Raw genomic sequence first — 7,776 nt, forward strand, 5'->3', positions numbered from 1 at the left:
CTGTTGTGTTTTGGCTTTGTGAGAGAATCCAGCAACAGACTGGCTCTTCCATAAATTCTTCTTGTTCCAAGGCAGAGAGGAAGGTTAACGAGCCGTCGATCCATAGCAACACATTCTTTGCACGCTTTTTGGGCGACTTCAGTAAATGATTGATCAGATCCACTGACCTCTAGATCCAAATGCACAATCTATTCCATGAAGGTTTTTTTTTGTTTTGTTTACTTCTGTAGAATCTACTTAATGGTTTTAGATAATATTACTTTATTAAAATAACAATGCAAATGGCAAAATAGTGGGATTATCTGCTCTTACTGATGTTTTTGTTCCTCTTACTGATTTGTCTTTGGGAAAATAAGCCATGACGATTGAGGGCCATCATATTCGGGGAAAATATTTGCCTAATGCTAGACAAATGTTATGTAAATAATTATTTGTTTCTGGCCTATCTGGGAGCACTTACTATAATTCCTACAGTATTGTGTATTTGTGACGACTGGCAGTAAAGATCAACATAGTGCTGCAGCTTCGCTGTTGCTGTAAACATGATCACATGGGTTAACTTTGAGAAGATCTGACTCGACCATTAGTGGAGATGGGGTGCTATTTCTGTCTTTAGTGGAAGGGAAAAGCTCCCCCACTGGTATGCCTAGATGTCAACGGAGGGGTGCACACAAGAGCCAGGAGCTCACAAGCAGCAAACTGGTGTTCAGTTTTCTCTTTATGCAGTAACCAAAAAAAGCATTGCATTTGTCTAGTATAGAGGCACCATAGCATCTTGGATTGCAATATTCTGATTTGCTGCAGTGCTGCCAAATGCACACACAGTGGCAGCTCACTGCTGCTTTTGTAGTATCACAGAGGCTCTTCATCATTGTCTGTCTTCCCCCCTTTTTCTTTCTTAATGGACATCGATATCATTCATTTCATGAAGCGAGATTATAAATGGCTATTATAATGATTTATAGTCGGCCTATCGTATAGTAACATAAATCTGTTATGAATCTAGTGTCACAAATTGAATAATAACCATATGGGCCTCTGTTAATACTCAGCCCTTCATTCCAGTTTATTTTTATCACATTAATAGGCAAAGGGGCTTGATCTTGGTTGTTGCATAGATTTAAACTTAGCATTTCTATTTATGTAGTTAGTGCATAAAAACTAAAGAGTACATTTGGACCCTCAATGGTGTACCATAGAGTCTCATAACTGCAACCTCTTACTGCCTCCCATGGGATTCATGTAAACTTTGTGTTCCATGTGTGTAACATGATACACACGCACGTATACACAACATAATGTACAAAGTACACGTGAAGATTCTCATATGACTGCCTTTCTTTGGCTTTGTCAGCACAATGCTGTAGTTTATGTGTGACACCCTACCGATGCAAGCGGATATCATAGCTATTGTTGTTCGATAACAACATGCGACGCGTTGTTAACTTGAAGATTGGTTCTTGCTGGCAAGTGACTCCATTATGTGTGAAGGACATTGGGGAAATATATTTCCCCAATGTCCTTATTAGACATATTAATGACATATTGATGACATATAGACATATTGATGCTAAATCTGAAATGACATAATAGTAGGGAGGGAATCCAGACCTTCCTCGTCCAGTGGTCACCTATTGCAGTGGTCCTCAAACAAGGACACACAAATTAATGTTAACTGCAGACCCCCATTATGAAATATTGTATGCCAACATTTTCCATAAAAGGATTTGTGTTGAAATGTTTAAAACATATTCAGAAATATTCCATTTTGTTTCAAGATTTTTTGATAGCAGATCTACAAGCTCACAACACGTTGTGAGCTTATTGATTGGCTATTTAAAAATATGAATATACGTTTAAAATGGTTTAACTGATTTTGATGCTATTTACCCCCTGGGCGGTCACCGGACCACACTTTGAGAACCACTGACTTAGTGCAATGTGGGAAATGGGAATGGTTTAGCGTGGGGATAAAAATGGAATGAATGAACAAATAAACATGGCTAGACTCTCTGAGCCATGCTCACACCAGGGCTTTTCTTCTGCTGGTGTGAGTTGGCTAAATACACCTAAATCTGCAGCTGTTACATTAGTAGGCTATACTGTCAGAATTACAAATGGATAAATGAACACTGAGGATTTTACTGTGTAGTGAATTAAGCAAAGTCAACTAGAAAGGGGCGCTCCTCGCAACGCAGATCTCTGCCAGGCGGCCTATACCCAGGGCTGTGTAATGTCTCTTTGCTTAGTATCTACTGTACACTGTCGCCTTTGCCATTTTGTTGTGAGAGTATGTTTTACCCCCTGTCCGTCTGTCCGTCCGTCATTCTGTCTGTGTACAGACAGAATGGGCCTGTTATAGCGCCACCAAGAGGCCGATTTGTGCAAAACCCATTTTTGGATATTACTCCTACAGATTTTATCCAAACATCACGCAAATCGGTACACAGTATCTCTATAGTCATGTGATCAAGACCGATCTGTCCGATATTTCATATTCCATCCTGATTGTATAAGGTTGGCTTCCAAAGTTTGCAGGATTGTTCCGTTTTGAACAAAATGCATTTCCATGGGCGTGGGGAGTTGCGTCATGACCCAAGGAATCCAGGGGGAAATATTTTTTTATTCAAAGACCTACGGTTCAAAAGTTATAGGCCAAAAGGTAAAGTGGGCTGTAATAGCGCCACCATGTGGCCTACTGGTGTAATTATTTTTTTAATAATTTGGCAATAAACTATGAACCTCCCCTCCAAGTCTTGTAACTCTAGCCCTTACGGTTTCCGAGACAAAAATACTTGAATTGTAGTTTTTTCATTTTCCCATTAAAGTGGATGGGGACATTTAATGCACTAATAAATCAATATCAATTAAACTATGTAACCAATCACTTAGCAAAGTACAAACACACGACTCCCGGTGAAGCCGGTCATTTGGACATATGGCAATAAATTAGGAAAAAAAAACTGTCGGAGAAATAGCGGCTGAAAATAAAGTTTATCTAGAAACAAAGAAATAAAGTTAATCTATTACTATAGTCTGGTTGCCCTATTCGGGCAACCATACTAATAATAATAATACATTGTCTAATGCAGTAGTAGGTCATAGGCAGCGGGTGAGGCTGAGGATTGGGAAGGCTAATATTTGACCAACTAATGTATTATGCTTTAGCCGGGGAGGACAATGTTATCATGTTCATAATAGCAATTATATACACTGACCACAAAAAATACACACAGATAATAATGCAATAGTCAAAGTTCACCGACTGCTAAATGTACATGCATAGGCGGATCAGAAAATTGTCTGCGGGTTGTTAGAAATTGAGTTTTCTTTTTGTGTTTTTTGTTTTGCATATAATAAATGTGGGTAAAATGACTGTCTGTGTATGTCATGGCAGGATTGCATTGATTATTATTACTATGTGTGTGTATATGTGTGTTGATAATGAGGTTTTGTAATATTGACTGGGATCCTATGATAAATCCTGACCTATGATATCAAATTATTATGATTGCGGCGCTATTTGAACAACGGAGCACAAAGAGCTACAGAGTGGCGGAATAAATGTCATGTTTGTTGTAGCAGCATTGGATGGCTGAAAATTATGTTATTGCATATAACAATGTTACACATGTTCTTCACAACAAGGCACGCCCCAATAATAATACTTAAATTGTCTGATGCATTAGTATATAGGCAACAGGTGAAGCTGAGGATTAGGAAGGCTAATATTTAACCGCTATTAAATGATTTTTTAATGACCACGGAGGACAATGTTATCATGTTCATAGTAAACATAGTAAAAGTATGCCGAAGATTGTCTGGTGGTGGTTAGAAATTAAGCTTTAATCCCACCAGGCCAGGAAGAAGTGACTGACTGACATGTGAAATAAAATAAATGTATTGAACCATGCAATTGCCGCAGAAGTATATAACAACATGAGGTTATTGTTTCAAAACAAAGAATACATGTATTAACAAGAGCACTTGTAACTCTCTGTCTATCTCTCTCTCTCCCCTCGTTAGTCTTCTGTCTGTGGATTGCTTTAATGGAGGAGAGTGGAATTACAGACAAAAGTGTTTTGTAACCATGAAAAGCGTGTAGACAAAACAAAACTCTGTGCTAAAACAAAACAAAAAAACATTTTGGCCGCTCATTAGTCCAGCAGTTTGCACATACAGAGACAGACAGAAAGACAGGCAAACTGGGTGAACACATCTCCGTCCCGGCCTTCGGCCTGGCAAAAATAAATAAGGGATGCAGAGTGGGATAGGCTACTTTTCTTTTTCTTTCAAAAATCATTTTGGTTTGTTTTTGTCTAAATTAGAATTGCTCGCAGCAATTGCATGTTTAGCTAGTGAATAGAGAATGGATCAGACCCTTCCTCACCCAGGAGTCAGCCCAGCTCCTTATGCAGAGATCAGTCATATCAAAACTTGACTACTGTAACTCACTCCTTACTGGCCTCCCGGGCATGTGCACTTAAGCCCCTCCAAATGATCCAGAATGCCGCAGCACGCTTGGTCTTCAACCAGACAAAATTCTCACATGTCTCCCCCCTTCTCCGCTCCCTTCATTGGCTCTTAGTTACTGCCCGCACAGAGTACAAAACACTGATGTTGGCCTACAAAGCAACCAAAGGTTGCTTTCCCATCTTCAAAGCCTGATCTGACCCTATAACCCCTCCCGCTCACTCAGATCATCTAACACTGGGAAGCTGTCAGAACCTTCCCCAAAACATCCGGGACAACGCTCCACACGCCCCAGACTCTTCTCCATTCTGGTTCCCAAACTGTGGAATGAACTCCCCATTGCAATTAGAACTGCAGAGTAGACTCACTCCCAATCTTCCGCCGTAATCTGAAGACTCACCTCTTCAGACTCCACCTTAGCCTGTAGCACTTACCGTGGCAGCGGTGGCCTAGTGGTTAGAGGGGCGGCCTTGATACCGGAAGGTCCCTAGTTCGATTCCCCAATTCATCACATCAATCATGAATCACCGCTGAATAGCCCTTGAGCAAGGCTTCCATGCAGGGTCCGGCTGGAAACAAGCTTCGTGCTTAGTCCGACACCCTGGGTAAACAACAAACTTTGCTTTGCTTTGCTTTTACCGTAGCACTTGCCCTAGCTGTGAGAATCTTGCAGGCTTATGCAAAGGCTAAAATGTAAATGACATAGCATGTTATTTAGCCAGGTGCCAGGTGCCAGGTCATTTGTAGACCTGGCATCCTATAGTGTGTATAGTACAATGTACAGATTATGCTTTTTTGATATTATACTGTTTAGACTGAGGAATGATGATAGGTTCTTGGTTTACCTATGATCCTAGATTACAATTTCTGTGCATTTGATGTATTACCTTGTGGTTTCCTTTCTTGATGTAAGTCGCTATAGTTAAGAGCGTCTGCTAAATGTCAAAATTGTAAATTGATATATGGATTTATTGTTAAAAGTTTCTGAGTTTCTTGAGTATTTGGATATTGCTGGTGTGTTGAGTAAAGAAACAGAATCACATGAGAATTAACATCTCATCTGGCTTTGTGTGTAATCACATTAAAGGCACCATACTGTGAAATTAGCTACTATAGTGGAATCTGGGGCTTGTGTGCAACTGGGCATGTATCTGTGAACATAGTACTGTACGTTGTGTGTAAGTGCGTGCGTGCATGCGTGGCTGCGTGCGTGTGTGTGTGCTGCGAGGCAGATCAAAGCTGGTCTGACAGAGGTGTGTAAAACAGTGACTTCAGGAGCAGACAGTAATGGGCTTAGTGGAACTCAGTAGAGTGGAAACAGACGAATGATTCTCACATGAAGTCACAGATTTCTGGTTCCACCATAGACACTATTTACTGCTCACGTCTCACACTTTATGTCAACACACTGTAATAGAACAGTCAGCAAACAGACTGTATATTTTCCACCAGATTCCATGCTGTAATAACAATTATTGTTCTAGTTATTTCATGGATGGGTACAACCAATGAGCCAATGTTAAAATGTATAGTTTCTTCGCCCAGAACAGCTCAGCTATGTTTGAAGTGAATACAATCGCAACCAGCCTTTGTAATGTGTCTCTATCATCCCTCTCTTCCTGTCAACTAATCCGCTTTACTTCTGGAGGCTATTGCCAGACAAGAAGCAACCATATAAGGGGAAAATGCCTTTTTTCCCCTCTTTATGAAAACATCATCCTGCATCATAGTCAAATCCCCCCCCCCCCCCCCAATGTTTCACACAAAGAACTCAGTTTCTGTGACATGGCATTGTTCGTTTGCACGCACCATTCTTTGAAATATTTCTGTGTGCCTTGGCCCTCAGCAGAAGAAATAGACAAACCGTAGCCAACAACAGGTATATTTTAACAGACCTCTTAGCCGATAAAACCAGCTGAAGAACTTCAAACATGCAGACCATAAAATATACAGGCCAGTGTCTGTTCACATGTCTGTTTTTACCATAAAATTACACATTACCGGCTCTTGTAAAGCCATGCAGATACAGCCAGGCAAATATAGGTAGGCGTGACAATAAATTGCGATGTGAAGTCATAAAAGCTAACCTTTCTCCTTCGGGGCTTCTGGACAAATAACATGTATTACATAACTAAAATAGTTTTAACATAGCAGCATTTAATGGGCCTTGTTTGCCCTCAAAAGAGAAGAAACTGTATATTATTTAGAGTTTCATTTTGCAAACCGTTCCAGTGGAGCTATACATATAAATATTTGCTTTGAGTCCAAATGCCTTATATGTAAGGAAATATCTTGCAACAAAACAAACTCCCCAAATAAATTCACAGCTGTTCTCACTGACATTCCCCATAAAGAAGTCGTCAAGTCCATGACAGAAATACTGTAAATGTGTAAAGAATGCCACATTTAGTTTTGAAAGGCCATGATATATTGTACAATTTGTTTTTCCATTTCCCCCCTCTGATTATCAAGTACAATCTGCAGTATGTAGTAATAATACACAGTCATTTCTGAATTCCTAAGTGTTAGCATTTTTACGGGTCCAATTGGTGCCATTTGTACACTCACACACAATAAAGATATTACTGTGTATGGGATTATGGCTAGGGCTTGGTTGTGTAAGTTAGTCACTCAGGGCCTCCTCGTGTGTTGGAATGAGCTTATGGTCATTAGGTCTGTGGAAGCATCTTGAGTTGAGCAACGCAGACACATTGTTCAGTGTCGTGGCGCTTCATGGCGCTGTCTCTGATTTATACTTCCTTTGGTCAAGGCTGAGGGGGATCCTTCATTCCTCAACGCTGCTGGATAAAGTCCTTCGTTGACCCTAATTGATTTCAACAGGGAAGTTCACCTATACCCTGTCCCTCTGTACAGTCACGCAGAAGAGTCGTTTATTTCTCGAATGCCCTGTCAGCTTGGTGGCCTGGCGGGAAGCTCCCCCCCCCCCCCCCCCCCCCCGCCTGTAATGAAGAAGTGACCTTGGATTTAGACATCAGACTTGGTTAAGCCTGGATGTCATCAGCATCCCGACATTGGGAACACAAATAAAATTGCACACACACACACACACACACACACACACACACACACACACACACACACACACACACACACACACACACACACACACACACACACACACACACACACACACACACACACACACACACACACACACACACCTGTGAACTCTCTCTCTTGCACACATACACATACATGAGTTTTTAGTGCACACTAACGCACAAACACAAGCCATGTGCTGATTTACAGAGGGGCAGTATGACTGTATCATTTATCATTGGC

This window comes from Gymnoscopelus microlampas (genome assembly GCF_963454915.1).
Source record: "Gymnoscopelus microlampas genome assembly, chromosome: 10".
Lineage (NCBI taxonomy): Eukaryota > Metazoa > Chordata > Actinopteri > Myctophiformes > Myctophidae > Gymnoscopelus > Gymnoscopelus microlampas.